The sequence below is a fragment of the Malus sylvestris genome, chromosome 8 (genome assembly GCF_916048215.2).
Source record: "Malus sylvestris chromosome 8, drMalSylv7.2, whole genome shotgun sequence".
Taxonomy (NCBI): Eukaryota; Viridiplantae; Streptophyta; class Magnoliopsida; order Rosales; family Rosaceae; genus Malus; species Malus sylvestris.
Genome location: NC_062267.1, coordinates 2,535,157 through 2,540,081, shown reverse-complemented (window position 1 = coordinate 2,540,081; position 4,925 = coordinate 2,535,157). Strand labels below are relative to the sequence as shown.

At 37.0% G+C, this 4,925-nt stretch overlaps 1 pseudogene; it reads left to right on the top strand.

Moving 5' to 3' along the window:
- The first annotated feature begins 1,267 nt into the window (after nucleotides 1–1,267).
- LOC126631106 (uncharacterized) lies at nucleotides 1,268–3,275 on the top strand (annotated as a pseudogene).
- Nucleotides 3,276–4,925: the final 1,650 nt, after the last annotated feature.

The window sequence follows — 4,925 nt, the reverse complement described above, 5'->3', positions numbered from 1 at the left end:
TTTCAGAAGGAGGTAATCAGACGCACACTCATGCCTCGTTTGGTAGCTTGGACTGTACTGACTATTTCAGTTGGATAGGATAAATAGTCGTCGGATAGTACTGACTAAATTAGTCGGGTGTTTGGTGCAATATCGGACTAATCACCGTATTAATAGGATCGATTATGTTATATTTTTTAATTACTTGTTAATAGTATTTTAGGAATGATAATTCAAATTAAAATAAATTCGACAAAAAAAATCTCAAAAAAAAAAAAAAATCAAAAGAAACCCAGGGAAGATCCCCTTGAAACCCATATCACAACGAAAATCACAAACTAATCCATCAAACACAAAAAAATCACAAATTATCAAGAATCACAAATCCATCAAATAGAAAAAATCACAAACTAAAGGAAACAAGACATAGAGAGAAAAAGAGAAAAAAAGAAGAAAAAAAGGAAAATTGCAGCAAAAGGAAGACGATGAAGATGAAACGAGAAAACACCCATGAGGAAGATGATGCAATCAGGTGTGAGCGGGAGTGGTTCCGCTGATTTAGCTCTGAATCTCCAGAGCAACAGACACGAGATGACGGAGCAGATGCGAGAGGGGTGCGAGGCGTTTTGAGGCCGACTAAATTATACCGAGCTTTTTTAGCGTACTAACTAGCGGATTTGAGGCGTACTAATTAATTTGGACCGGATTTGTTAGTTCGGCGACTATTTAGTACGTAAGTCTCCAAACACCCACTCCCGCATTATTAACCCTATCTGATGCTTAATACGGTGTGCCAAACGAGGCCTCAGTCACTGCTCTTGTGGTTGATAATCCATTAAAATCCCGAATATTACACGGCCAAGCCCTAAAAGTCCTCCGAAGGTGAACCCTAAAAATCCTCCCAAGTGGTCTCATCAGATCCTAGCCATGCATCATAAGGGACCTGTGACTTCATTTTCCGTCATGCTTCAATGGGATTCTTCAAAACCATTTTCCCTCCTTTCATTATATAGGGATTGCTCTTCCTACGTTTACGGAAAGAGAATCAACAGCAATTCTGTTGTATTCAAAACACAAACACGTGTAATTATTTATTTAATTCAAATTATAACACGCGATTTAGTTGGATAAATTAAACCTAAGTAGTGATAATACATATCTTCACTAGAGATCAAGGATAAGACCAAGACTCTTTCAAAAAATTCGAGATAAACACGTAAAGACTTTAAAACATGGGAACAGCACGTATGTATATATAAATTCGCTCATTTCCAACCAGGGGTGCACACGCAAGTCAAGATCCTTATTAATTAGGTTAGTTAGGGTTTCTTCAAAACTTTCGCGATGAGGCGCCTCCTGATGGTCTACCTCGACGAAAAAACAAGGTAATCACATGCACAGTTGGTTACTGCCCCAGTGCCCTTGTGATTGATAATCAAGTATTAATGTATGTCTCATCTGTTACTTTGTAGGTAATTGATTTGGAAACTGCAAATATTTCATTCGTGATGGTAATAAGCTTCAAAGTCTGCAATTTTAATAACAAACTAAAGATATTTCGTCAATTGGAGGTTTTATGTGCAATATATGTATATGCAAATGTGCTCTAAATCACTATATTATTCTTTGTTCTTAATTGCGGCTTTGTAGGAGAATTATTTTTTGTTCCTGCATTTAATCTAGCTTGCTTTACACTTTCCGTTCCTAACAATCCATTTTCTGTTTTTTTTATGTGCCGCAGAGAAATACGTGACAAGATTATAATTGTAGATTTGGTCGAAGGCATAATCTTTTACACTCTGTTTTTTGGATCGTTGGCACTTATTCGTGCATATCCTGAAAGAATGCTTCCACCTATGTTAACATACTACCGCCTATCAAGAATGTTTGTGTTGCTGATTCTCGATTTCATTGGCCGGAAGTTCAGAATGATCATCTTCATAATATGTAGAAGAAGAAGAATGATCATCTCGAAAGTAGAGGACAGCAGCCCCTGGTCCAATAAACTCGCGGGAGATGTTATGCAACTGATTCTACGACGACTGGGCTTATTAGACTACGTTCGATGTGCTGCAGTATGCCGTTCATGGCAAGCAATTATTAAAAGCAATATTCAATCACGCCGTCCCCTTGCTCAGGATCAAGTTCCATGGCTTATGTTAAGCTCTCATCCCTTGTCCACTAGAGATCATCGCGTTTTAAGTCCAGGTGATTGGAAAGATCATAAATTTCTACGATCATGGCCAAATCCAATTTTTTATTGTACAATGAATAGGATGGATTGTGTTGGCTCAATAGAGGGATGGTTGATCATGGTCGACAGTGCGTTGAGGCGTCCGGAGGGTTTTATGAAACCCTGGTCATTCTACCTAAAAAATTCTCAGAACCCTAGTTTTAAAATAGAATTCTTCTTCTTCAATCCAATATCTGGTGATCGAGTGAGGCTCCCCTCGTCCCAATCCACCCTTCCATGCCACTGCATCAATGGTCCGGACTTCCCCATTTCTAAAATTATTGCCTCTTCTGAACCAAAAACAATCAGCCAGGAGCCATGTTTTGTGGTTTGTCTTTGCAAAGAGGGTCATCTGACTTATTGTAGGCCAACGGATCAATCATGGAGTTCGATTGATGAGGACGTACCCTTTATTGATGATATAGTTATACTGGGTGGTAAGTTATATGCTACAACATCCTTAGAGTCCAAGTTTTTAATGGTATTTGAGATGATCGAAGACGCCAAAGGCAATGGCGGTCCTCTTAGCTGTAGGGTCGTTAAGTTGGTAACCCTTGATCCCAACACACGTCCTTCCTTTTTTCCACTTCCTTTCGTTGAAATTGATTATGATGGATCAAGAGTAGAGCATTACAATGGCCGTGATTTCGTTCACCTAGCAAAAGATTCTGCATCTATGGAGTTGTTTATGGTTTTTCATAAGGCAGACTATGCATACAAGCCTAAACAAGACACGTGTTTACTATCTTTGCATGAGGTCATGCTTGCAAAGACCTTTCGTTACACTGAGCCACCTAAGACTAAAGGATTTCGAGTGTTCAAACTGGAGTGTGATATTCATGGTGGTCCACAATGGATGGAGGTTGTTGAACTTGGTGATCGGGTATTATTTGTGAGCAACCACCATTCCGCTGTTATATCGTACCCTTATGGTCAGAAGGTTGAAAGAAACAATATTTATTTTGCCTTTGATTACCCGTGTGACGAATTAACCAAATGTGACTTTGGAGTATTTTCCTTGACAAATAAGAGTATCAGGCATTTTAATTGCTCCAAGAGTCGTTCTTCGTCCCAGTTGCATACCGCACCTTTATGGTTTGTACCCAATCTTTGTTAGGTTAGTTTATTGAAATTTTGTTTTGTTTCCCTTTTTTTAGTTGGAAAGATTTGCTTTTTGTATTTTTATTTTTTATGAAAATTGTTTACTTCTTATACTTATATGCACTTAATATATATATATATATATATAAATCATGTGATTATGTGTATTTAATACAATCATTACATTTAATCATTCATGAAAGGAACATAACTACATTGAGATCAAATTATATAAAATAGATTTAACATCATGTGGAGTCTTAATTCAATAACTTTGTATTATTGTAGCAAGACGTTAATGTAATGATAATCTTGTTTCATATCGTCCAATTTCCTGACAAAGACGTATCAAACACTGCAAGAAATAACCATCCAATATCCCCACTTGCCCTCACTCGCGGATGCCTCTATACTCTCCTTCCAGATATGCCTTCCTTTTTCAAATAACTTTTACTGGTAGCCCACCACCAGATTTTTGGTATTTCCTTTTTTATTTTTTTTCTTTCCAATTTCGGTATTAGGCTTTCAGTAGATGTTGATGTTGTGCACCGTTGCGGACCGGTCACATTGGTAACATGTTTTGTTTTTGTATTCTCCTTTTTTCTTAGTCCAATTGGTACAGATTTTTTTTTTTTCTTTTCTTTTTCGTGGTATTTGCTATTAGGGTTTCGGTTGACGTTTTTTCCACCAATATACCCCTTGGCTACAAAGTTTGTCTGTTTTTCTATTTTCCTTTTTTGTTTGTCCAAAGGGGAATGACAAAGACGATCTCGGGTTCCGATTCAATGCCACCTCATACGTCTTTTTTTTCTTCTTTTTTTATTTTTATTTTTCCGGAATTGCTTTCAATAACAACACCAAGCCTGCTCCAACAATTTTGGTCTAGCAGTAGGTGGCTGCTTCGTTGTTTTGGTTTGTATTGTGGGAGAGCAAGCTGCCGGGCAAATGTGAGGGAGAAGCTGGTGTTTGGTTTGCAAGAATAGTAGATATGTTGGTGTTAATATTGCCTGCAAAAATATGTTATTTCGATTTGCATGGCCGGTCTTATGATATCTGTTTATGCAAAGGAGTCTGGAACGTTTGAGTTCAAATTTCTCTTTCCCCAAGTTAAGTGAATTTAGAGCATATCCAAATATGTTATTTCAACTTGCATGACTGATCTTATGATTCTTGTATGGCACAAATAAAACCTGCACATGTACAATTGTGAAAGTCAAATTTGTAATGCGCACGAGTTACATGAACGAAAACAGTAACATTTTGCGTAAAATGTATATACTGACCAAGTTTAAAAATATAGTTTGTCTACATACTTGCATGACTACATGGACAAAAACAGTAATAGTATCCATGAAATGTATAAAGTTGATTGCAAAAGGAATGCAAGGGTATAATGCTATTTTGCTTAAATATATATTCATATATTAGAGGATGGGACATAAATAGGAAAATTAAAAAGTTCTACTATTTTTATTTTATTTTTCAAATGAAGCATCTGGTTGTTTCATTAAGGCAGTATATTTTATGGGGCGGTCAAAAAGACTCACAGAGGTATTTTAGTCTCCATAATCATCATTGTGTGATGCATCAACGTCAAAAATTGAATACAGGA